This window comes from Rhodnius prolixus, unplaced genomic scaffold (assembly GCF_049639745.1).
Source record: "Rhodnius prolixus isolate KJV_2025 unplaced genomic scaffold, Rpr scaffold_5, whole genome shotgun sequence".
Lineage (NCBI taxonomy): Eukaryota > Metazoa > Arthropoda > Insecta > Hemiptera > Reduviidae > Rhodnius > Rhodnius prolixus.
The window spans coordinates 42,175,022-42,194,967 of NW_027411624.1; the positions used below are offsets into that span (position 1 = coordinate 42,175,022).

Here is a 19,946-nt window from a genome sequence, read left to right on the forward strand (position 1 = left end):
AGTTAATATGAGAAATTTATAGTAAAGTATGTTTGCTAGTCGCCTCCGTCTACGACACCTAATTTGGTAGTTGGACGTAAAGCCCGCCTGAAAAAATAGGCAATTACTTTACTTCTATTTAAACATTCCGAGATCGATAAAAGGTATGTTAGAACTCCGAGAAATTGTTCCAACAGGAAGTGACTGCAGTGTTCAAATCAGCTTCTTTTTTTATCTCATTATTAAGCCAAACAATGAAATGGTGAACTTGAGCAAACATTTCTCTTTTTTTTTTTTATTGAAGTGCATATTCAAAATGTGACCGGAAGTACTTTGGATTGTACAGACTACATCCGGGACGGTTGGGCTTGCGTGCATATAATCACTACGACCTACCCCAGACGGAAACCAACCACTTGACATAACATCGATACTACATTCATTTCACTCATATTCAACTACTTTGTTATACCATAAATGGCTATCGATTGTCACGTTCGTAAACGTACATTATATTCAATTCATTGTTAATGTAATTGATTAGTTAGAAAAAAAATTACAGCACGCATTTTGTAACTACTAATGGAGTAGTTATTATTAACGGGTAGCAACTTAATTCTTGAAAGTCTATTACTTATCTCTGGATACTTAAAAAAAATAAAAACAAAATGGCACTTTCTTTTACTAAACTACTCAATAATTTCTTCAATTGTTATTTTCACTAAATATTAATTGCTTTCTACGCAGGATTACTGGTAATAAAAGGATTTTTAAACGCGTGCCGTTCCGGGATCCTTCTTACCATCAAGCTTCTTTTAAAAAATGGCGTATTACCGCAGCTTGATACTTTATAGACGGGATACGATATTTCTATTGTAATAATAATTATTACTATAATAATGGTTAGCTAGACCCGCAAAGCTAATATGTATTGTTGGTTTAGTGGATTCGATTCCCCTGGTCTAGAGGCCTTGGATTTTATTTAATGGTTAATATGAGAAATTTACAGTAAAGTATGTTAGGCGGTAATAGGCTAGACCCGCAATGCTAAGATGTATTGTTGGTTTAGTGGGTTCGATTCGCAGTCTCTAACTCTTGGATTTTATTTAATGGTTAATATGAGAAATTTACAGTAAAGTATGTTAGGCAGTAATAGGCTAGACCCGCAATGCTAAGATGTATTGTTGGTTTAGTGGGTTCGATTCCCCGGTCTCTAGGCCTTGGATTTTATTTAATGGTTAATATGAGAAATTTATAGTAAAGTATGTTAGGCGGTAATAGGCTAGACCCGCAATGCTAAGATGTATTGTTGGTTTAGTGGGTTCGATTCCCCGGTCTCTAGACCTTGGATTTTATTTAATGGTTAATATGAGAAATTTACAGTAAAGTATGTTAGTCGGTTATAGGCTAGACCCGCAATGCTAAGATGTATTGTTGGTTTAGTGGGTTCGATTCCCCGGTCTCTAGACCTTGGATTTTATTTAATGGTTAATATGAGAAATTTACAGTAAAGTATGTTAGGCGGTAATAGGCTAGACCCGCAATGCTAAGATGTATTGTTGGTTTAGTGGGTTCGATTCGCAGTCTCTAACCCTTGGATTTTATTTAACGGTTAATATGAGAAATTTACAGTAAAGTATATCTGCTAATCGCCTCCGTCCACGACACCTAATTTGGTAGTTGGACGTAAAGCTGGCCTAAAAAAAATAGGCAATTACTTTTTTTTTTTTACTTTTACAGCTCAAAAGTGCTCAAATAGCCAGAAGTCAGGATTCGACTTAATTTTTTTTTTTTTTTTAATATCGATTTCAGCCAAAATAATACCATAAGTATAATGATTCCAATACTGTGCCTTGGCTTTGTGTGAACTGAGAAAAATTCACCGTCAGTTCCAGCCGGATGCACAATGTTTTTTTGCTTACGGAAGTTCCAAATTTCTTAAGTGTGTAGCACCCGTGACACTATGTTAATATTTTCAAAAAAGTATTTGTTGAGAGGGGGGGGACAGTACCAAAAAAACCGAGCTGAATCTATCGAAACTGTTAGCTATACACAAGTTTATATAAGTTCGTACGTACAATACATACATGTAACAGAAATCATTTATAATAAATAGATAAATCATTATGAGGAGGTTAATATATATTATTATAGGATTAGAGATAGAAATAAGTTTGGACGTGGGCTAACTGTCATGTTATTTACATTAATCATGGGTATCATACCAACATCAGTTTTGATATATGGCGTGAGGCTTTGATGTTATATTGGTGGTTGAATGAGACGTATTTAACATACGTCAACCAAAACCACCACCCACCCGTATGCCTATCCCAACAAATAATCAATTTTGATTTGAAATACTGAAACAAATATTAGTCAATCACCTTTCACAATCTATCTGTCCATTATCAAAGTGTACGATATCCAATATCCAACATATTGATCGCCTAATGTATATGCAGGAGGTTATGTTAATAAGGAGTTGAAAGTGGGCAATGTAAGAATTTGTGAGAAGTCTCTCACAGTTTAGACGGTCCATCATTTCCTTCCTTCCCCCACCCCTCCTTCGGGAACAAAAACCTTTACCAACGTCAGACATATTTGTTAAGTGATGATGGAGATGACGACCTACAAAACGGGGACATGGCTACTAGTAGCATGAAGTTTCCGGACATCCTAGAAAACAATGTATAAATTAGCGTAATGGATACAGTGTTTTGATAGCAAAATGTAGAATAGAGATCTCCCGGAGTGGACTTAGATTAGCATATGAAAACAAAGTGGCGGACAGGGGGGGAGAGAAGGGTTTAGTAAACATGTCAGCCAAGAGAGAGAGGGTAGATAGATAGACGAGCTGTCCAGGTTTTAATACAATCCACAAACTAGACCAAACTCTTGTTATAGTCAAGAAAAAATACGCATGCTCAATGAGCTTTTGCTTATCCAAAAAAAAAAATATGCATCATCATCAAATAACTAATGCTTAGCTTTAAAGTGGGGAGGAAAAAAAGCTTTGTATGAACTTATTCACACAACTTACTTTTTTAATCCTAAGCTTTTCTTTTCCTCTTCAAAGTAGTCATAAGGCCGATGTTACTCCTACGCCTGCTCCGCCTGGCTTGGAGCAACATCAAGAAACTCCCAAAGACAACGCTAGAACAAATTTCTGGAGACTCGCAACAGACTCTCCACGACGCACTAGATTAGATTAGAGATTTAGATTTAGACGGGCGGGACGGGACCTATACCAACGGCACCGCAGCCACAAGAGGCTTATTGTGCCAACCCCTTTAGATCTAGTCGACGAAATCTCCCCTTCTAAGAAGGTTGAGGGCTTTCCCTACCAGTTCCTTCTGCGCTATAATCTCCTTTGGTCTCAAAGTCCCAAAGATGTCGTAGCGCAGTCTCTCGATTGCAACGCAATCGAATAACAGGTGAGAGGCCGTTTCCTCCTCTTCCTGGCATAATCTGCACAACGGTTCCGAGCTAATAAGCCCTAATTTGTGCAGGTGCTTTCTGAACCTACCGTGCCCTGTGAATAGTGCCCTGTAATCAGAGTGATCTGATTCCTGCCCAAGCCCAAAGTCTCTTTGGTTCTATGTTTGCACAGCAAGGGCATAACACTCTTGCTGTGTTTGACCCCAGGAAGCATCACCCAGTTCTTTTCATGCTCTCTCCAGTCTCACGAACTGCATCCGTGGTGATCCCCAGGACAGGCTCCGAGCCAATGAAAGGAGTGTTGGCTCCATTCCTGGCCAGTAGATCAGCTGTCTCATTCCCCTTAATCCCCACTTGACCTGGCACCCATTCTAACCGAACTTTATCGTGCCGAGCCAGTAGTTCTAGGGCCTTTCTGCATTCCCAGACCTGGGAAGAGGTAGTTCTGAAGGAGACAAAGGCCTTCAGCGCGGCCTGGCTGTCCGAAAAGATGCGAACCTCCCTATCCCTAAGATTCATTCGCAGATTTTCCTCAGCACAAATTTTTATAGCAAATGCACTAGAGACTTTTATGCACTCCATTATCCCCGCGGTACACTCCTATATCCAGAAATCGTCTGTTCAAACTCCTTTCCATCCTAGACTGCCATTCTAATCCACTCTGCCGCGGACACAGCCTCCTACAGATCCTTCTATCCCCCTACAGGTACAAAAGAATGAAACAGATACTCCTCTAACTCTCTACACTAGCTGCCTGCATTCCTATCCTGCTCATCTTAACCTTTCTCGTTCCTCACTTGTTAAAAAGGTTAAAATGTATAATACATTTATCTTCTCTATTTATTTGATTTATTTTTATATATTTATAGAAATAAATATTTATTCATTCATTCAAGTTTTTCCTCTTTTTTTCTCTTTTGGAAAACTTCGAATTTTCCCCATAAAAAATGTTCTAACAAGTCTTTTGAGGAAAAACCCTGGAGAGGTAATGGCATCACAGTAATTCCGCTAAAAATCAAATTTTCATTAAAAAGAGAAAATTTCAAACAAAAAACGGAAGGTCCATTACCCGCTGTAGGCGTCTCCTACATCCGGTGTTAACAAAAGGAATTTCCTTTTAAAAAATTAACGTTTTTATTCAAGCCAATTTTTTTTAAACTCAAAAATTTTGCCAAAAAACTTAAATTTTCCATTAATATAAATGGCCCACTTTAGAAGAAAATGTATTCTAATTTTCCTTTTCACTAGACGTGCGCTAAAAAAAGAAAAACAGGAAAAAACAGAAAAATTCCTTTTTTAATAAAAAAAATCTGTATCTATGCAGTCAGTATACCAAATGAAAAATCGTTAAATCATTTTGGAGAAAATTAGTTGAAAAATTGGTAGTAACTTCCGGTTGATTCGTTATTTGGGCATCTAATGGTAGCACTTGAATTTTTCTGGTGATTTTCCGTTTTAGAATACAGCTCAGTACTCACATACAGATGGGGATTAAAGAAAACCCCTTTTTTTCCCGGGGGAATCAGGGAAATTTCGCATTATTTTCTCATTTCGTCAGTAGTTGTAAGCAATAATAATCTCCACTACTGAAATTATTACCCTAACAGGAAATGAATGAATATGATATATATCAGTGTACATATGCAAAATAGTAGGACGGCTGGTACAAAACGGAAGTCTGATGAATTAATCAGACCCCCCCTTTAACGTTCAGAGGAGGCAGTGCTGTCCCTAGCAGACGAGGGGTTGGTAGTCAGCTGTTATAGCATTATTTAATCAATACTATTGCAGTTTAACGATAGTTAGCGATAGTTAACCGACTGTTTTAAACTAATAAAATTTAGAAGTTGAAAACAGTACCCTAACCAAAGAAATGGTTTTGCAGTGGAAAAATGCTCGTTAAAAAAAATGTATCCCCTCCCTAACCTGTAGTTATCAATCGATTATTTATATCGATGAGTTAGATCGAAAAATTAACAACATTCTGAATGTTGATCTAATAATTGCATGCATTGCATCGAATATATCGTAAAATCTTTTAACGATTCTTAAAAAACTTTTTTCTTTTTTTTTAATTTTACTTTAAATAGTCAACCCAATTTTAGTCACCGATATTAAAAATTATGCAAACGCGGAGTGCTATATCGAATGGCAGCGGATTTACGGATTGTCAAAGGCGAAAAAAGGGCCCTAATTTAATAGTAAATTATTAACACTAAAAATCTTTAACCAGTTAAGCGTGGAACTTACGAGGGTCGTTTGAAAAGTCCGTGCAAAAATAAAAACTACTTAATTTTTTGGGGTAAACCTTTTTTATTTTTCAACATAGTCTCCTTTTAGGCTTATACACTTCGTCCAACGCTGCTCTAGTTTGTTGATCCCTTCCGAATAATAGGATTTGTCCAAGCTCTGAAAAATAGCCATTCGTTTCTGCAATCACCTCCTCGTTTGAATAAAATCTTTTCCCCGCCAGCCATTTCTTCATATTCGGGAACAAATAGTAGTCCGAGAGAGCCAAGTCTGGATAATAGGGGGGATGTGATACGAGTTGGAACCCTATTTCCATTAATTTTGCGACCACAACTGCTGTGAGGTGTGAGCTGGTGCGTTGTCGTGATGGAAAAGGACTTTTTTTGTGGGCCAATCGTGGGCGTTTTTCTTGCAGCTCGGTTTTCAAACGGTCCAATAACGATGAATAATATGCACCTGTAATAGTTTTACCCTTTTCCAGATAGTCGATGAGGATTATTCCTTGCGAATCCCAAAAGACAGTCGCCATAATCTTTCCGGCCGAAGGAACGGTCTTCGCCTTTTTTTGGCGCAGATTCCCCCCTTGGTAACCCATTGTTTAGATTGTTCTTTGGTCTCAGGAGTGTAGTGATGTATCCATGTTTCATCCACAGTGACGATACGACGCTTAAAGTCCTGCGGATTCTTCTGGAACAGCTGCAAACCGTCCTTGCAACACTTCGCACGATTTCGTTTTTGGTCAAGCGTGAGCAATCGCGGCACCCATCTTGCGGATAGCTTTGTCATGTCCAAATGTTGATGCAAAATATTATGTACCCGTTCATTCGAGATGCCCACAGCACTAGCAATCTCACGCACCTTCACTCTTCTGTCATCCATCACCATATCATGGATTTTATCAATGATTTCTGGATTAGTAACCTCAACAGGGCGTCCAGAACGTTCAACGTCACTTGTGCCCATATGACCACTCCGAAAATTTTGAAACCACTTATAAACTGTTCTAATCGAAGGTGCAGAGTCACCATAATGTTTATCAAGCTTCTTTTTAGTCTCCTGAGGCGTTTTGCCTTTCATAAAGTAGTGTTTAATCAACACACGAAATTCTTTTTCGTCCATTTTTTGGAATTCACTCGACTTCCTCGATTCAAACGAATGCCAAACACAAAGAAATAGACCGATCTGGCTGAAACTTGGTGCGTGTTCTTCCAAGAGATGCTACTAACTAAACATAACCTCGATACGCGCCAGTGGTGCTATCTCTCTGACTTTGCACGGACTTTTCAAACGACCCTCGTATTTGTGTGCGTAATTCCCCAATCTCTAATGCGGAGACCAAACATGTACCAACCACTTATCATTTGGCTGGCCCCCACCGCAGTTCTATTGGTTAGCTAAAGGAAACATCCCACCCAAATAATATTCTTATTGTATTTTATTAAAATTTCGAGTTTTTATAGTTAATGGCAATTTTATATTTTTCACAATGAGTGTACACGATCGAACGCACCGTAATAAGAGATTTGATTTGACGTGTATACACGTCAAACACGTTTTAACTGGTTAAAGGGTATAAAGAAGTTCATTTCGTAAATAGTTATTTCCGGTAGAAGAATTCTGCCTGCGAAGTAATGTTCCATTCAAGATGGTGGTGAAATAAAAACTTTTCTTCATCGAACTTCAAAATATATACTTCTGGTGAACATTCTATAACAAGATTTTTGACGTAACCTTTTTTAGTTAGGTAAATAAGACGTTATAACTTTGCTTGATCAACTATTATAATAAAATTTCTGAAAGCGGGGGCGGAAAAAACATGTATTTTACATCAGATTTCTCAGCTACCTTGATACTTAACGTCAAAATTATGTTTGAACATCGAACTCATCGTTTATCGATTATGGTAAAGTTCCATTTTAAAAGCACTTTGTGAAAGTCACTTTGTTAAAGATGAAATTTTTTTTTTACTTTAATAAATAATCCCTCTTCTTTCCGCGCAGTAAAAATACTTTATTATAACATTGTCTTGAAAACTTCAACCATTATGGTTCGAGGTGGAGGGGATTTAAATAAAGGCACTCAACAGAAGTGGTTTAATTAAAGACGCCCCCGTCTTGGTTCATTGTTTTTTAAGTAGATCATAAATTGAGATCGTTAAAAATTGGAGTTGGGGGTCCAGAATTTCGGTCACAGTTTTACTTTTATTTATTTTAAATTTCTTTTTCCCACCCCCATCTGTACTTTATTTTATTATTCTAAGTGCCAAATGGTTGTGGAAAGCGATTTCTAGATAAAGAGGAATTATTTTTGGTAAGTTTTCTGTGGGTGGCAGACCGCCCTGCGGGGAGTTAGTGGTCCCCAGAGGGTGATCTCCTGCCCAGAGCAGGTTCCCCCTGGATGAGGAAGTGTTGGTGGTGGAGATGCTCCCCCCCCCCAAAAAAAAGGGGTCCTTGTGGTCCAGTCTACAGCATCCTTTCTTTCTACGCAGTGGCGTAAGCCTTGAGGCCGCCCTAGTCTAATCTAATCTAATCTATTATCACCTTCAACAAACATCCCTCCTCTATCCCTAAAACGCTCCATGCGAATTTACCATTGTTCAGAAACAGTGCTGGAAGTCTTTTTCTGTGAGCTCCTGCATGACGCGTGCAGCTTTTTCTTTCACAGCTTCAACGGACTGCAATCTTGTTCCATTTAATGCACATTTGACTTTGGGGAACTGATAAAAGTCACATGGGGCCAGCCAGGTCAGGCAAATAAGGCGGATGGCCTAAAACTGGGATGTTGTACTTGGCTAGAAACGTCTTGAAAGACAATGCAGTGTGAGCCGGCGCGTTGTCTTGATGGAGAACCCATGAATTGTTCTTCCAGAAATCGGGGCGTTTTTTCCTTACTCTTTCACGGAGTTGAGCAAGCACCTCACGGTAGAAATGTTGATTAATTATAATCGATATTTTCATCCGTTTTGAACGTGGAAGCCGACGTCTTCTCGGCCATCTTGGAAACGCTTGAACCACTCCAAAAACTTACGCACGTGATACAACATTCATCGCCATAAACTTCTTTTAATAAAAGATCAAGTTTCAGTAGCGGTTTTACCAAAGTTTTGATGTGAAATTTCACGTCAATTCGTTGCTCTACTACAATGTGTAGTATCGATGTTTTCGGCAAAACGAAACTAACACCTCTTACACAAACGACGGTTCCGGTCAGACAGATTTCTCTACAAACACGTGAGACGCTGCAATCCGAAAGAGAAGACTTTACGCTGCACAGCTGTGTCGGTCGTTAGGATTTGGCGCATACATAGTTCTTCTGTAGCAGCATCAATCTCGTTATTTAATAGCCACTCCTCGTATATCTGCCCTGCATGAAACCTAACTTGCGAAATTAACCTGAAAAAAAGCTCCAAATCATACAGAACAAGTTCTTAAGACTGGCCAGCGACTCACCCAGGTACCCTTATATCGAGACGCTCCACAGACAGTTAGAAATAGTACACTGAGATTTCTCATTAAACTGCAAGACAGTGACAGGAAGACTTTACATTCAAACAGGAACTTCTGACATTAACTTGAAATACAAATTTAACAGAGTTAAGCACATGCTGAGTACATACTCAGTCTATAATTTAGGTTTATAATAATTAGGCTTTAGCATTTTATTTTACCTTTTAGAGTTTTTTTTTCTCTGTAATTAAATTTTTACTGGCGGATTTTCCATTTTCTCTAGAATTGGAAGTACCAAAGACTACTTTTTCGTCATTTTTGAGAAACTTTCTCACGAACACAATATTTTCTCTTATTAGGAGTAAGATAGTAAAAAAAAAATGTTTTATTGAGCTAGAAATAGCTCTGTAATTGAATGTTCAATAATAGTTCAGTTCAATAACTTACTTGATCAATTACGCCTATTTCAAATGGGTTTCTATTACTTTCCGGAAGTAGCACAATATAAAGGGGATCAAGTGCGGGGAAACTGGGAATTCGGTAGCTCATCAATAAGATGTAAGGAATGAAGGTTGGAGAAGAAGATTGGTGGAGTTTGTGTAACTGATTGTTGATGGAGCAGCTTGCAGCAGCTTGATGGAGAGGCGGCACATTACCCTTGATGGACAGTGTGTTGAGTACTCCTCTTAGGAAGGGTGAGAGGAGTGTTTTAAGGGAACCATCTGGCAGCATCCTTCCTTTAGCGCACCACCGCCTCCAGCCACCAAGATAGTTAATGATAGATCCCTTAGACACGGTATTACTTACTCGGGGCTCTCTACCAAGGCAAGGAGTCCTTACTAAATTGTCCAACATCCTTCTTGCTCTGCTTCCTCTCATATCTCACTTTCCTGCCGCCTCCAAAGCCCTCTCTGTGTAGTTGCAAACAGTGAACACTAGAGATCGCGTTCATCCATTACTTGATAGCCTGCCGCCCTCCTTCTTGTAAAAGTAGATACTTTATTTGATGACAGGCAGTCTGTCGCTGCCAACTAAGAAATATGGACAGTATTATCTCTCTTTGGTTGGAGGGGGGGGATAGAAACATCACAGGGAACTTTCTGAAATTCTAGCAGCATTTACTGAATTCGTGAAAAGCTGAAAACTTCATTGTTTTTTCCTTTTCTCTGAATAAAGACCCACGTGTTTCCGGTGAAAACTAAATTCCTATTTGATCGCAATACTTCCTTCTTTCAGTGATAAGAGAAAGGAAAACAAAATTACAGTCCCCCACCCAACAAAAAAAAACACAAACAAGTGAAAAAAGAGAGAGAGGAAAAGATATACAGATCACTTCTTGTGTGAATTTGGTGCCGCCCTTAAAAACAGTTGTGTTGTTCTCCAACCAGAACTCTGAATTACAAATCAAACACAATCAGACTAGCTATAAAGGAAGTAGAAGTTGTAGAATCTTTTACAAGGAAATCCTATTTATTTCTTTTATTTACTGTCCCCTTACCAGTAGAGGGACCACTGTATCCTTAGAGATTTGTTTGGGTCGCTGAGATCGATTATCGTACTGAATCGAATAGCTAGTAACCAACCATTCTAAATCTTATTGGAAACTGGTACACCCATCGTTTTAGCCAACACTGCTAACTAAATCAAACAAACCCTAACTCTTGAAATAAATCTCACAAGTTATTTGCAAAATTTATCGTTTCTAAAGAGAAAATTTACTTAGAATTAGTTCTATCTCTTATTGTGTCAATAACAATGTATTGAGATGGCTCAGATAATTATATTTTTTTTGTGAAAAAAAAATTGAGACGCCACGGTAGCCGAGCGGTTAAGAGACTAGACCCGCAATGCTAAGATGTATTGTTGGTTAGTGGGTTCAATTCCCGGTCTTTAGGCCTTGGATTTTTATTTAATGATTAATAAAAGAAATTTACAGTAGAATATGTTTGCTAGTCGCCTCCATCCATTTTGGTTAGTTGGACGTAAAGCCCGCCTGAAAAAATAGGCAATTACTTTACTTTGTAAAAAAAATTGTGAATAATGTGGAATTAAAAATTAATGATTACGAAAACAATACTTGGTATCACATTATATGAGCAAAACCTTCTTTATAACCTATCAGAGCTGCTGATAAAGGCACACATCCTTGTTGAAACGTTTTTGACAATTAAATAAAAAAAAAAAAACTGTCTATCAGGATGTTAGCATTTCAAATTATTACTGTACTTACTGTGATTTTTCAAACCTACACAATTACAGACACAGACAACTTCGTACAAACCACTATTCCGTGACTGAGGAGATCTCATAAGGTGAAAATTTAAAATCATAATTCTGTACGACTTCAGCAACTACACTTAATTTTCGGCATTGGTTATATTATTGAATAAAAGTCCATATTCAAGTTCAGAGATTGGAATATACTAATCCACGCAATACACCACTGTTTGGCGGGTCGCCGCTCATAAATAGTGAGCTTCTATTTAAATAAGTGTTGTCAGCAAGTACAGTTTTATTCGGAAATATATGTGAAGTGGAATTCTCTATACCACACTGATCATTCTGCACTTCTGATGATGGTTTTAAGTCCGAAATCGATCAGGGATCCTATAAAATTGCGTGCTACTACTAACAAAATCAAAGATATTAATTATTTTTCACTCTCTTTTACTTTACTGCAATTTTTGAGATTTTTGAGTTAAAAGAAAATATTACCATAAGTTGCAGTAAGTCTTTCACAATTAAGTTTAAACATTTATCGTGATAAATGATCTGGTGAATGCGCAGTGATCTCGCTGGGTGAGTAAGTGCGCCTTCTAGTGCGGTTTCGATGGCAAATGTTGCTAATGTGTTGTTATGGAGAGATAATATGGAGGAAGAAATTTGAGAAGATTGTTTGTTGACAGTAAGTGGAGATGAATGTGTAAATAATTATAGTTATAAATGTGTTGGTGAGCTGTGGAGGAATGCTGGATGAACATTATTGCAGAGAAATGAGGGTATACATTACTTACAGTTGGTTGTGGGGTGGGTGAGTGAGGCTATCTCCCCTATTTAGGAGGGGAGTATCCCCGGGATTCTGGCAGCTTCATCCCCCGCCGACTGCTTCAATCTTCCCCCCAGCTCTCTGCAGTAGATTTCCATTGCATATCACCCTAACTACAGCCGAGATCTACCCCTACTGATTTTAGTGCTGGCAGACCACCTACCTAGCCACACGTCTCCTGCCTTTTTTTTGCGCACAATCTCACAGACTTAGCAAGCCAGCCCTCTCAACCATTACAGTGATTGCTCCTCAGCCAAACATGCTTTCTGCTTTGGACCGCACTTCCTAACTGTGCACCGCAAACTCATTCATACATCACATCCATTCCCCTTCGTTTTCTATCTTCTAATGTTACATATAATTACCTACTGATTTTATCTCCTCGTTTCTATCCGCCTCCATAGCATTTACAAGCACATGTAGTAAATCCATCCTAGCATTTTTTTTATTGTATCCCTAACCGTTTTTGGACCATACAGAGGTAGATTAATTACATTGGTGTAGAGATTTCGTCTTCGCCTACCTTAAGTCAGCAGGTGTAGCACGAGACGATAATTTGAAGTCAAGATCTCTACACTCAAATTGATTTATCTACCTCTAAGAATGGATGGAATTCTGAACCCGGCCAGAGATACATTTGCAATGAAAGATATTATCCAGCTTCATCTAGAAAAGTAGCATTTTTTGATTCCTGAAAATGACACCTTTTAACCACCTATCAGCAAGCCTGGACTGGAATTCGAGAATTCTCTCAATCCTATTAGTACAAATCCTTAGACCATCTTTGTTGGGATGCTGTTAGAAAAAAGGAGATATCTTACTTCGTGAGTAGAATTCGCAGATTCAATTAAAACGATTGTATCGATTTTTCTTAATTTCGATCGATATTAATAACGATTAATCTCGTTTTGATTTTCTTAATATTAAACTAAGAGAAAAAACCGTATCTGGATACTAATAACAAATAGGATGATACTACGCGATGCGGCCATAAGCCTAGGCTTAAATTTCTGGAAATTACTTGAATTATATGGTGAACATGTTAAACTTTGAGTCACGTAATTTGATATCGTAATTGGGGATATATTATATGAACAATTAATACTGGAGAATTTCCCAGAACTAGCAACTGTTTTAGGCCAACTGTATCTGTTAGCTAGTTAATTATTGATTGCACAGAATGGCACGCATGATTGCATTTCCACATGATATTATTGACTGATTAAGGGGGATTCTGTTAGTGACTAAATCTAAAAGCACAGCTTTGAATTACATATTGTTTAATTAGGAATTGTTAGCAATTTAATATTGATATTGAAGCCTCTATTACTACGGTTAGTTATGGTTTACAATTACGTGTTTGGCCCTAGAGTGAGAAACATGGCGTCTGGCTGTGAGGAGGAATAACTTCAGGAAGGTGTTGGGTTCCTAAAGGAAAACAAAGACCATACGAGGTGTTAGGCTATTAAATAACGAGACTGATGCTGCTACAGAAGAACTATGCATGCGCCAAATCCTAACGACCGACAGCTGTGCACAGCGTAAAGCCTTCTCTTTCGGATTGCAGCGTGTCTCACGTGTTTGTAAAGAAATCTCTTCTGACCGGTCACCGTCGATTGTGTAAGAGGCGTTAGTTTCGTTTTGCCGAAAACATGATACTACACACTGTAGTAGAGCAACGAATTGTCGTTGAAACTGGGTAAAACCGCTACTGAAACGTGATCTTTTATTAAAAGAAATTTATAGCGATGAATGTTGTATCACGTGCGCAAGTTTTTGGAGTGGTTCAAGCGTTTCCAAGATGGCTGGAGAAGACGTCGGAGATGATGACGTCGCCCGGGTCGCCCTTCCACGATTTCAGTCCTTTGAAGCTGTGAAAGAAAAAGCGGCACGCGTCTCATGCAGGAGCTGACAGAAAAAGACTTCCAGCACTGTTTCTGAACAATGGTAAATTCGCATGGAGCATTGTAGGGATAGTGGAACGGTGTATATTGAAGGTGATAATAACTAAATATGTATAAATTTAAAATAAAATGTTTTTACAGCAATAGTCTCGTTTTTTGATAGCCACACCTCGATAACCCTGGGAACCCCCCCCCCCCCCCCCCCAAAAAAAAGACAATAAAGAGGGCGGTATTGCTGCAATTGAGAGCTGTAAAAAAGGAAGCAAAGAAGAATAAAAATGGCGATGTAAAGGAAGCGAATTGGAAGGATGTAGAGTAATAAGCCTTTTGAATGAGCCTTATTTTTCCGGATCGCCGGAAAGAGAAAAACATCAGCTGATTACCAACTAATTACTTCTCGTTTTTCCCTGGAACTTCCGCTGTGAATCTGTAAAGTATTAAGCGAAGAAATCGTTTAAATCATGTCGCTCAAAACTTTGCTAGCGGAAGTGATAATTGTAATTAAAAGGGGAAATGAATGCTAAGTTTCAGTAATTTCGCGACACTTCCTTTTTATAGAAACTTCCTTTTTATAGAAACTTCCTTTTTTCTTTTAACACACAAAAAGTTTTTAATTTCCTAGATGTTAGTGAGGAAGTAAGAAAGAAAAACTGGGAAAAACAAAGCACTACCAAAAGAAAATCATTAATTAAACTTACGAAATAGAGAAGGGAAAGGGGAAAGAAAATACACTAAAATATTTAAAAAGTAGAATTACAAAAAACCTTCCCTGCCTCCCTGCCTCCCTTCCAAAAGTAACGAACAAAAAGAAAATTACAAAGTTAGCAAGAAGAAATGTCAAACTCGGTCAGTTACTTTTTCTTTTTTTCTTTTTGGTAAAAGGAAAGCAGATTGGGGCCTTAACAAAGAAGAAAAATGTTAAGAAAGTCACAATGCGAAGTTAAGAATATTTTCTTTTAGTTATTTTAATGCTTTTCTTTTTCTCTTTTTCCATAAAAAGACCATTGAAAGAAGTAGACTATTCTCTCTCTCCCTCTCTCTCATTTTCCCAAGGGTAGAACAGAATAAAGTTAAGAACTTTGCAAAGTACTTTTAAGGATTGTCACAACTATTGTGCAACCAAGCCTAGTGTCTTCGAGAAGATAAAGTCTCCAGATCCCACTCAGTGCTAGTCTAAATGTAAAACTTCTCAAATCATTAAAAAGAATTAAAATAAAATAAAAAAAACACCTTTACCGATACCCCCACACTAGACTTAAAAGAACAGAACTAAACAGACGCTATGGACTACTTAAAAAGACTCTTAGACGATAGATCAAAACTTTCTCTGGACAACAAAAGACCGATTTATACTTCTATTTTGAAACCCATCTGGGCGTATGGAACAGAGCTGTGGGGTTCAACCAAACGCTCCAATCTCCAAAGGATTCAATCCCTTCAGTCTAAAATACTTCGAACTATAGTAAATGCTCCATTTTATGTCTCCCAACCTGGGACTATACACACTGACCTTAACATTCCTTTTATCACCCAAAGTCGCAGAAAACACGATACAGAAAACTCCACTTCAGCCTGCAATCTCATATAAATCCTCTAGCTCAAAAATCGTTTCTTCTAGAACTCTTCCTGACAACCCGGGACACAAGACGCCTTAAGAGACAGTGTGGCCTCATGATCTCTTCTCAAGTGAACAGAGAGTGACTAACCATATAATGTTTTGGAGTGTCACCACTGGAGGTAACTTCTCCACTCATTTACTTCTACTGTTCACTGTTATCATTGTTACTTATAGCGCTAACGCGCTGATTGTAGCAAAAATAAGTAAACAGAGTAAAAAAAATCAGGTGTTCAGCATTCAAGAAGAGCATGCTAAAAGATCAAATAAGTAATAGCCAAATTGCAACTCTGGTGATATCATGGGATGGAATTTGAATTTAAGAAGCAAGGAAATACAAAAACTAGAAAAGGATTAGTACATGGTGGTTGAGGTGGCTGAAACGATGGCCGAGAATAGGGAGAAAAATAGAAGTATGGAGTCTTCAGTCTAATAAACTGAGTAAGGAGAATTGGCATTAAAGAAACATGGTGCAGAAGAACAGCGAATGGCGATAGAGAAATAGGTTAGAGCTATTCTTCATCCTGGAGCTCTGGAATTTGTTTCAACTTAGTCGCCTGGAGAGGATATCGTCTAAAATTAGCAGAGTAAGCGTTCTTAAAAATCCTATTGAATATATACTCTTTCTTGGACATCCAGGAGGGAGGCTAGAAGGAGAGCGAGGCCCCTGGGTGAGATGGCTGGAAAATGTTAGAGCAGGTTTTGGGAGATTTGGGCTTGGGAAGGATGGAGACGAGCGGCCCAAGAGAGAGAGAGAGATGAATGGCACCAAGATTATTGAGGCGGCCATGGTCCTCCATGGACTGTAGTGCCAAGCAAGAAGAAGATGAAGATTAAAAAATATATGTCAACTTAAGCTCAAAGCTGAGGTTTTCCTCAAAATCGATTTTTTTTTCTTCAATCTCTCTCTGAGCCCCTTGCAGCCTCCTCTCGCATTTCCATTGCAGCCACTCGTTCAGCAACTTCCTCCATGTCAGCTTGGGTCTTCATCTTTTCCTTCCTTACCTCCACGTGCCATTCCAACATTCTCCTCGCTATATGTTCCCTCTTCATCCATCCTCACCACACGTCCAAACCGTCTCAATCACCACTCCTCTATACGCATTAACATGTTACCTCTTATCTACATTTAAAAAAAAAGTAAAAAAGTAATTGCCTATTTTTTCAGGCGGGGCTTAACGTCCAACTACCAAATTAGGTGTCGTGGACGGAGGCGACTAGCAAACATACTTTACTGTAAATTTCTCATATTAACCATTAAATAAAATCCAAGGCCTAGACCCAGGGAATCGAACCCACTAAACCAACAATACATCTCAGCATTGCGGGTCTAGCCTATAACCGCTTAATATACTTTACTGTAAATTTCTCATATTAATTATTAAATAAAATCCAAGACCTAGAGCAGGGGAATCGAACCCACTAAACCAACAATACAACTTAGCATTGCGGGTCTAACCTATAACCGCCTAACATACTTTACTATAAATTTCTCATATTAACCATTAAATAAAATCCAAGGCCTAGAGACCATGAATCGAACCCACTAAACCAACTATACATCTTAGCATTGCGGGTCTAGCCTATAACCGTCTCGGCTACCGTGGCGCCTCTTACCTCCATTATCTCCCTTACTTCTCCATTTCCAGTCTAGTAATCACTGTCGACCTCCTCCAAAAATCCATCTCCTTCCATTGGCCTTCCATTGGCTTTGGATATTGTCCAGGTATCCGCCCCATATTGCTCCACAAAACCGAGTTCAGCATGCCTAGCACTTTCTTACCTGAGCTCTACCTTCTTTTCATTTCTTCAACTGACTCTGCCGTTTGCTTCGACGATCGAATTCGATAATTATAACAATGCTGACACTAGAAAGTCTGTCAGATAATGTTGTACAGGCCAAGTTATTCTTAGCTATGAGTATTGACCTAAAATTGAATGAGACGTAAAACAAATTGATAAGAAATACATATTTTACAAAGTTTATCAATACTATTCTATTTTATTTTTTACTCAGAAATAATAAATGCTCCAGTAATGCTGGAAGAGTTATCTCAGCTTGCATACGAACCTTGACTGAAATACATAAACTGACCCGGAACTGAGTTTATCGAGGTAGATATAAAAAAATGTTTGTTTATTTCTTATTATCAAGAAGAATTTCTTCTTTGTTCTCATCTTTTCAGAACAATGAGTGCATCTTTATCGCGGTGATTCTTACCCACGATTGAGGAAAAAATCAGCTACTCTTTCTGTGTTTCTTCAGCTTTCGAAAGAGCATTTTGAAGAAGATCTATTGTCTGCTCAACACATTGATTTGTTGTTTAGAAATTTATAGGCGATTGTAGCGGAGACGATTTGTTCGTACGATGTTTCCGTACGATATGTGCGTTAAATATGTACTTCCGCCCCAGTCCTAAATCTAATTGGACGTTAAACCCCGCCTGAAAACATTAACGATTAATTTGCTTTATTCTATTCAGTATTGATCCTAAAACTTCAAATATTATTTTATTAATATTTAATATAAAATTTAGAAAATGGAAGATAATTTAGAATCCTGAAAATGGGGAGAAAGTCCTGTATTTTCTCTTCATGACTTTGTTTTCTGTTTCCGCAGGAGTATCCTGAAGGACTTACAAAACGAGTTATGATGGACAGATAAGGATCTACGGTAATAACTCTACATACTTTGTAATATAGAAGAGAAATATGTATATTTAATAACACATAATTTAAGATTACATAAAGAAACTTCTGTCTGTCTGTCAATCCTCTTTTGACAATAATTATGGGGAGGAGCTGTGGGGTACAGCCCCCTTAATTTGTTCTTGATTATTTATGTTGTTTTTTTTTTTATCAAAGTTATTTTGTTAATCATATTACTTGATAGAGGCGTAACCATACGTCTGTGGGCGAATAAGTGTAGGAGGTTAATGATGAAGACGAGGAAGGTTAAAATATACCCTGTTATATCATCAAAATATACTTCAAAAGGTTATGTTAGTAGTATAAGGCAATCTAAAGGATGTTTTGGAGCATAGAAAAGACGATTCGTATTTGTATTTTGTATTTTTTTATTTATTTTTATTTTTTTATAATCGTTTAAATATTAATAGAGGTTTTTAAGAAAACATATGTTCATTAACATTTAGATTGGGGAACTGTGAAACACACCTGGCTGGGTCACTCGTCATTAATCGCCTATTTTATTAGTTATTGGGGTTTCACAATAAAGATTATCTCTGCTATGAACATGCCGGTATTGCTTTGAAACCAATTGTGTAATTTTAACTTCCACGATTAGGTGTCGTGGACGGAGGCGACTAGCAATACTTTACTGTAAATGTCTTTTATTAACCATTAAATACAATACAAGACCTAGACACCGGGGAATCGAACCTACTAAACCAACAATACATCTTAGCATTGCGGGTCTAGCCTATAACCGCCTAACATACTTCACTATAAATTTCTCATATTAACCATTAAATAAAATCCAAGGCCTGGAGACCGGAGGAATCGAACCCACTAAACCAACAATACATCTTAGCTTTGCGGGTCTAGTCTCTTAACCGCTCGAATACCGTGGCGCCTTACTATTTGTATAAAATACACATATCGTATATAAATTCTAATTGAATAATTTTTCTTGTTATTTGCAGCTCAATCCTGGGATGGAGTGACGGATAGGCTTCCCTCTAAGGTTCAAAAAAACTGGATAACGTCATTTTAATGTCTGGAGATGGAAGATAATGTATTAAATAATTATTTTGTAAAAAGAAACCTGTAATTATTCAAATCTGAATGTTTTAGTTTTAATAAAAAGAATAAAATAGCAATAGCTTCTTTGCACTTCCTTTTATTAACTAATAATTTCCCGCAAGGGGTAGTTGACGTACACAACTACCTGGGGAGTAGCGTGCCCACGGGATAAGCTGAGCTCAGTTACACTGTGCGCATACACTATAACAGTAGTCATGTTCAAATATACAACACCACAGTATACGGGATTAGGGATATATCCACTTTAGATTTAGGGCCAGGGTTGGTGAAACCTTTTAAGATATTAGGCCCTCCAAGATAATAGGGAATAGGAGTTGGTTTTGCCCGATAGCTTGAGCTGGTTGGATAGATAGATAGATAGATAGATAGATAGAAAACATACTTTATTATCATATTTATAAAGAAACAAACATAAAAATGACACATTTGAATCGTATGAATACTGACATGAATACAATGGTCTGTCAGGAAATTGTGGC

General features: G+C 37.9%; 1 protein-coding gene and 1 long non-coding RNA gene across 3 annotated transcripts in view; one reads left to right on the plus strand and one right to left on the minus strand.

Annotated features, from left to right (window-relative positions):
* LOC141458368 (uncharacterized) overlaps positions 1-19,946 on the minus strand; it is a 486,109-nt gene that overhangs the window by 310,275 nt on the left and 155,888 nt on the right. The window lies entirely within an intron of this gene.
* On the plus strand, positions 14,266-19,812 carry LOC141458371 (uncharacterized). Its single transcript, XR_012460904.1, has 3 exons — positions 14,266-16,268; positions 18,302-18,355; positions 19,347-19,812. It is a non-coding gene; the product is annotated as an uncharacterized lncRNA (long non-coding RNA).